This window comes from Montipora capricornis, chromosome 9, assembly GCF_036669925.1.
Source record: "Montipora capricornis isolate CH-2021 chromosome 9, ASM3666992v2, whole genome shotgun sequence".
In the NCBI taxonomy this organism is placed as follows: domain Eukaryota; kingdom Metazoa; phylum Cnidaria; class Anthozoa; order Scleractinia; family Acroporidae; genus Montipora; species Montipora capricornis.
This window is the reverse complement of record NC_090891.1, coordinates 453,110-460,986: the sequence shown is the minus strand read 5'-3', so window position 1 is coordinate 460,986 and position 7,877 is coordinate 453,110. Positions and strand designations below refer to the sequence as shown.

General features: G+C 43.3%; 1 pseudogene; it reads left to right on the top strand.

The window, feature by feature from the left end:
* Positions 1 to 3,693: 3,693 nt before the first annotated feature.
* Positions 3,694 to 5,020, top strand: LOC138016353 (uncharacterized protein F54H12.2-like; annotated as a pseudogene).
* The last annotated feature ends 2,857 nt before the right edge of the window (positions 5,021 to 7,877 follow it).

The following is a 7,877-nucleotide window of genomic DNA, read 5'->3' as shown; positions in this document are numbered from 1 at the left end:
CACACCTCGCGAGCAATGGTTAGAACTTGTAAAGGAGTTACATCCAATGAACCCCGGTCGCTTGTTGAGTTTTTATTACTACATGGACCAATGCAACGCTACATTTACCGAACAATATACATTCCACAAAGTCTTATGTGTCACGTACTCGATACATTATCCTTCTTTCTGGTGGATGGTTTGGCAAATTGTTACAAAAAGTCTGCGAATGAAGAAGATCTAATCATTTGTTTAACACCATGGGTAGTGCTGCAAGCCGCGTGTGTGGAAGCTCATCGCCTACAGTTTCTTTAAGTGACATATGTCAGAGAATGCGATGTTTAGTTGCGTGTTGCGGTAGCGAGGTTCAATCGAATTGAAAGATGTCACCGACAATCACGAAGAAGAAAATGCAAAAGAAGAAGAAACAGAAAACGCGGACCCTAAATCAGACGAACCAACTATTACAGAAATTGTATTATGAAGTGGATCGACCATCCGCTTTAGGGGGAGTCGACAAACTGTATCGTGCGGCGCGTCGGTATGGTTTGAAACGCACGCAAGTACTCGATTGGCTCCGCCAACAACCTGGCTATACCCTACACAAACCTGCAAGAAAACACTTTCGTCGTAACCGAGTAATTGTGTTTGATATAGATTCGCAATGGCAGGCGGACTTGGTTGATTTGCAACATTTGAGTCAGTGGAATCAAGGATACAAGTATTTACTGACTTGTATCGATGTCCTTTCCAAATACGCGTGGGTGGTGCCTTTGAAATCGAAAACAGGAGCCTCGTTGGTGGTGGCCTTTGAAAGCATTTTCCAGGAAGGTCGCAAACCTGAGAAGTTGCAAACAGATGCCGGAACCGAATTTAAGAACAAAACGTTTCAAACCTTTCTCAAAAAGGAGAATGTACATCATTTTGTAACCTACAACGAAACCAAGGCCCAAGTGGTTGAAAGATTCAACCGCACTTTGAAGCAACTTATGTGGCGTATGTTCACTACCAGCAGCTCGTACCATTATTTGGACCAACTGGACGATTTAGTCAATGGGAATTACAATCAAAGTGTGCACCGTAGCATCAAAATGAGACCAGCGGATGTCAACGAGAATAACGCATCAGAGGTCTGGAACAATTTGTATAGAAATCTGTTCAAAAAGCCGACAAAGTATAAATTCAAAGTGGGAGATCAAGTCAAGATCAGTAAGCATAAACGCATCTTTGAAAAAGGTTACTTACCATCCTGGACGGAGGAAACTTTCACTGTTGCTCAGAGACTTCCGCGCGACCCACCTGTGTATCGCCTAAAGGAAGCAGACGGTGACTGGATTCAAGGCACTTTTTACGAATTTGAGTTACAGAAAGTGATAGAAACGGAAAAACACCTGTTTCGTATTGAAACAATTTTAAAACGCAGGGGACGAGGAGCGAATAAGGAGGTGTTGGTACATTGGAAAGGTTGGCCAAAGAAATACGACAGTTGGATTCCGCATAACCAGTTGGTCGCTTTACAACAAACATGATTCAAGATAGCGACTTTTACGTGACACTTCCCAGTAATGCAAGCAGTAATTTATTTCTAAACAATTCCAAGTCCTCCTTTCGCGTAGCGCTACCTCGACAAATCCATCTGAAAGATGAAGAAGATTGGGAAGTAGGATTGAATCATAACGTGTATCCGCTCTCAATGTTTGACATTACAAATGACTGCAAACATTCTCACATCATGCTGGATCGTCGAGGTGACTCCACACCGTTTGTATTACCCGAGGGCAAGTATTATACAGCCTTAGATGTCACAGAAGGAATGTTACAATGCCTGAACATCGCTGACCCACCATCTAAGATTGAAATCACAGTGGACGACGAATGGAATGTAACGTTAAACTCGCAAACTGAAGGACTTCTGATCACATTGTCTACAGCTCGCGCGTTGGGATGGATAAACGAAACAACACTCTTACACCCAGCGTTCGTTTGAATGCTGCACTCACCTTAGAAAAAAATATGGTCATGATTGGTTCATCTTACCATCCGGCACATCCATCACATATCCGGGTATTTACATCTTTCCTCCTTCGCTGTCGCTTTGTTCGTGTGAGCAGAGACTGGTTCAAGTTCAAACCAATCTCGTGGAACCGTGGCAGGTGGGTGACAAGCGCTTACCTCTCCTACATGAGATGGTACCTCTGGGCAGTTTTCGAGAAACACTCCTTGAAGAAAGAGAACATATTGTGTACCTACCTTTGCGGACAAAGATATTTCAGACCATTGAAATATATTTAACGAGTGGATACGGTCAAACGCCGGCATTTTTAGACGGTATCGTCAGCGTCGTTTTACATTTCCGCCGTCGATCAACATGACCAACAGTTTTTACATGGTGCTGACCAGTGATGCAAGTCTGACTCAATATCCAGAAAACAAGGCGGCCGATTTTAAGATGCAGTTACCAAGTCAACTACACCTAAGTGAAGACTGGGAGGTGGCCATGACACGCATCATTTACCCTTACACCTGGCAAAACGTAAGTGAGAATCAATTGTCCTACACTTTGCTTTGTAAGACTGGTCCTGAACCCTGGAAATTGAACATCCCTGTACCAAGTGGCATTTACCGTACGGTCAAAGATGTCATTCACGGTATGACGAAGGGACTACACAATCGATTGAGAGACATTTATTTGAAGAGTGACAAGACCATTACGAGTCTGGAAGGAAACGAGTGTTTTTACATTTACGAGAAAGCACAAGATTACTTTGAGTTGAAGTTACCAGCCGGTTGGTATGTGATTCTACCAAAGACATTAGCTCGCGCCTTGGGGTACTTAAACCATCAGTATAATATTCCTCAGCTGTACCAAATCGGAGGCTTTGTCCAACAGAATGATGATCACAGCGTCCTTCTTGCGAGGACAACGACAACACTTGTCAGAAAAGACGAATTGGTATGGGGATTGCTCTCGAGAGACGCTTTTCAAACCATCTACGTGTATTCCGATTTAATCGAGTCTCAAGTAGTGGGAGATGCTCAAGCGAACTTACTTCGGATGCTTGTTCCTCGTGGTCAGCCGGGGAACATGATCACAGAAGAGGTCAAGGTGCCCTCCTACCATAGACTCCGTACAACTGTGTTTTCATACGTGGCGATCAATATAAGGGGAGACACAGGTCAATTGATACCATTTGCTTCTGGAGCCGTACGCGTGACCCTGCATTTTCGGCGTCGTGATATTCTATAACAACATGTTATTACCTATGAACCACCGATATTACCCATATGGACGACATGTTGTACCCTATAGGCAGCACGGTAAAGGAGGAGACATTAGTATCTACGGAGGAACACACCCTTATGGTCAAGGGGGCAACGGCTTAGGTGGAATGTTTCGGTCCTTGTTCCGTTCAGCAACTCCCTTTCTCAAAACAACAGCAAAAAAAGTGGGAAAACGAATGCTCGATACTGGATTGGAAACGGGAATGCAACTTTTCCAAGACGTGATCAATGGTCAACCTTAAAGAAAGCTGCCAAGACAAGAGCGAAAGCTGCTGGAAAAAATTTACTCACAGGGGTCATTGATGACATTACACAGCAAGGTCGAGGAAAAAGAGTATATAAGCGCGCGTATACGTCAAAGCGGCACAGTGAAGGACAGACCAAGAAAAGGAGAACATCTCGTTCAACGTTCAAGACTATTTTTGATTAAAGATGGCATCAGCTCACCCTCTCTCAGCCCCTGGTGCGAATTCAAGTTTACAATTGTTTGATGTACCTGTGACAGATGTATCGATTGTTAGCAGCAAATGGATCGATTACGAACCGGTTCAAACGGGAACTTTACCCATCGAGTTTGTCATCAAACCGTTAGCTGACTACATTGACATTAACAAGACAGAGCTGCGATTGGTAGTAAAGATTACCAAACAAGATGGATCGCCCACAGGGGATGGTAAGAAGTACACTCTGGTCAACAACGCCCTTCATTCCATCATCAAACAGTTTACCATCAAGATCAACGAAACGCTGGTAACAGAACAGTCAGACACTCAAGCATACAATGCTTACATCAAGACCTTATTGAACTTTACGGAACAGGCCAAGAAATCGTACTTAACCAAAACTTTGTATTACAAAGTCAATGCCGGACACAAGGATGAAGTAGATAATACAGCAGAAAGTAATGAGGGTCTGAATAGAAGAGCCACATTTACTAACAACGGCGCAGAAGTTGGGTTGGTCGGAGTACCTCTTTGTGACGTGTTTAATATTGACAAGTTGTTGCTTGACGGTTTGGAGATCAAAGTCAAAGTGGATCTGAACAACGATGCTTTTGTTCTAATGGCTGGGGAGACTCCAAACAACTGCAAACTAAAGGTCATGTCTAGTACGCTTCGCATACGAACAGTGCGTGTTGCAGACAGTGTGAAACTAGAACATGTACAGATCATGCAAGGTCACAAAGGGAGCGCACCGCTACCAGCCATCTATACCCTAACCAGAACCCCTACGCAGGCAAGGATCATCCCTCAAGGAGTCTTAAATCACACTGAGACAGATTTATTCCACGGTTTCATTCCTCAGTGCATCATTTTTGGGCTCGTGCGAAACGATGCCTTCAACGGAAACCTTGCAAGAAATCCTTTCAACTTTGAGCTGTTTGACCTGCAAGACATTCGGATGACTGTGAATGGAGAGAAATGCCTTATTCTGCGCTGGATCTGACGGGTGGAAAAAAGATCGATGGTTACAACACGCTGTTTTCAGGAAGTGGAGACATGAATTGTGGGCACGGGCTTGACATTGATAGAGTGGATTGGAGAACGGATACGGTTTGTTCCGTTTTGATTTGACACCGGCAGGAAGTGGACATCCCGATCATCTGATACCTCATCGAACGGGTAACGTGAACCTGTACCTGAAATTTGGAACTCAGACGAACTCAGTTCTGAATTTAATTGTGTACGCAGAATTTCAGAATCAGTTGGAAATTGATCGCAATCGTCGCGTGGTCTACGATTTGTCACAAGGCTCCTAATTCATCGTTATGCATACGACACAAGGACTATGGCAAGCCTGTCGTTCTGATCCTGTGTTAGCACCCCTGACGCAAGGCGTATTTCCAAGGGATGGGCTACCTGTCATCAACACTCACCCGGCCGGTCTCATCGCCACTACGGACCCTCATTACCAACCTGGGACCCACTGGGTGGCCATGTACTTTGAATCGCCTCTTGAAAGTGAATTCTTTGACAGCTACGGATTTCCTCCCGAGACCTACAGCATGGATACCTACATTCTGCGTGAAGTCACCTATTCTAACGACAAACCATTGCAAGGACTGAACTCGGATTTTTGTGGAAACTATTGTCTGTTTATCTCATTCGGCGAGCACGGAATGTTGATATGAACACTGTTCAAGCTAAATTTAAACGATATGATTCTCAGTGGAACGATGCTTAGTTGAACGGAGTGTACACGCTTATTTTAATTCAGTCATTTATCGTCAAGTTAATGATTGCTTTCAACAAGTTGTAAGTCATTTCGCTGTGTCCATAAGCAATAAAATCATGTTGAAAAGTAAACAAAATGTTGCTGTTTTTGTGTGTATTTGCTAGTAAAAGGGGTGGGAATTCTATCTCGTGTACACAAATCGTTGAAGCTTCGTCTTGTGAACATGTCTCAATTCAAGTGCCCCAGCAGTATTATCATTTCTGGCCCCAGCCAATGCGGAAAAACAACATTTACGCGCCAAATACTTCAACACGCAGATTGTTTATTTGAACGCCCATTCGCAAGATCGTGTATTGCTACGGTCAATGGCAAGATTGTTTTAAGGAATTGGTAAAGGAAGTCACGTTTATGGAGGGTATTCCCGACGACATTCCCGCCTTATTTCCACCCCCTCATCGTCCTGGTCTGCTCGTGTTAGATGACCTCATGAGAAACTGTAGCGATGACGAGCGCATTTTGGATTTGTTCACCAGTGTCCCATCATTGTGACGTCACCTGCATTTATTTGACACAAAACCTTTTCCCCCCAGGAAAGTTTTCCCGGAGCATTTCTCTTAATGCTCATTACATCATTGCTTTTAACAATCCTCGAGATACTTTGGGGTTGAGGACACTGGCACAACAGGCGTTTTCTGGGCGCGTTCCGTTTGTGTGGCAGAGTTTTCAAGACCTACATCACAACCATTTGGATACTTATGATGGATTTACATCCACGAACCCCGGACATTCAACGATTGCGAACAAGGATCTTCCCAGAGTCACATTCATATCCCATGTTTACGTTGATAAGAAAAATCTATAAAACCGATGAACCCTTTCCGGTAGATTTCATTTAACGCCATGACTTTGCAATTGTTGCACCGCGAGGAGACAGTAAACAATCAAAGTGGTGGTGACATGACTTTGCGTTCTAGAAAGATTTCAAAAGCTACCGAGAGAAGAAAACAAGAACTCGTCAAGGCTTCCAAAGTCAATCAACATTTACCGTTTCTCTGCACTTGTTTTACAAGCAGAGGGAAACAGCGGAAAGAGATGATATCTCACGCTAGTAAGGGACAAATAGAAGCCATCAGTGAAGTCGCCCTTAATCTACTTAAAGGGAACATTATGGTTCCAAGTTCATCATTTAAACGCTTGAAACCACACAAGGCGAAACTCCTGTATTTGACTCGCAAGACACCTAGTCTGAAGCAGAAAAAAAGAAGTTCTCAATCAACAAGGAGGATTCCTGCCAGCTCTCGCCTCTTTGATTGCACCGTTCGCTTTGGATTTATTGGGTAAAGTGCTAAAATGAAACACGTACAAAAGATGATGTTGGTTCCAGAGCATTTATTGCAAAGCCTTGAGACAGAACATCGCTTAACCTCACCTCCGCAACTCACGACCTTGACGCGCTTGGATCAAGACATGAAACATATCACGGATTCTACTTTGCCCGCAGATCAAAAAGTGGCCTTATTGGATCAACTATTACAACGGTACCAAGGTTTCAAAACAATGAAGAGCGAAAAACGAAGACGAAACCTGTAGGGACAGCGACACACACTCCAAATGCGCCCACTCCAAACCATTCTCCAACGATATCCGAGGTACAACCCAAAAAGACAGCACACAGGAAACTTCCAACCACACCCGTTGGTCCATCCAAAATTCCTGTCAGGATAGAAACACCACCTTCTCCTATCGAAAAGGACACAGATCCCTGGATCTTTGAAACGCCCCCAGATTCCACGGAGAGAAGAGAGTCATTAAAAGGTCCTACAGGGCGAGAACACCTATGGTTGCCCGATTAAGGAGTAAGACAAAGTGGGAACCTTACTGAACAATAATGATGCAGCGAACTCAAGTGAACTACATTTACGCGTGTGTTATTTAATGTGCTCTAACGCGTTGAAATAGTGCATGCATAATAGAACAATAGTGATGCAGCGAATGCAAGTGAAATCACATTTTTCATCTCTCATTACGCGTGTGTTATTTATGTTGCTCTAAACGCGTTGAAATAGTGCATGCATAATAGAACACTAATGATGCAGCGAATGCAAGTGAATTACAACATTTTTTCTTCTCTTATTTGCGCGTGTGTGATATATTTTCGCTCAAAAAGCGTTGAAACAATGCATGCATAATAGAACACTAATGATGCAGCGAATGCAAGTGAATTACAAAGAGAACTACTCTCACAAATATCACATTGTGATAAGCGTTCTCTGTTAATTCAGTAAAACGCTTGAAATGTTTGTTGGGTGTATTTATTGACTTAACAACTATAATCTTTGTTGTACATAGGGTGCGTTTTCAAAACAACTTTTTTTCGGATTAGGTTTGTTTAAAGAGAACTATCTCTCGCAAATATCACATTGTGATAAGCGTTCTCTGTT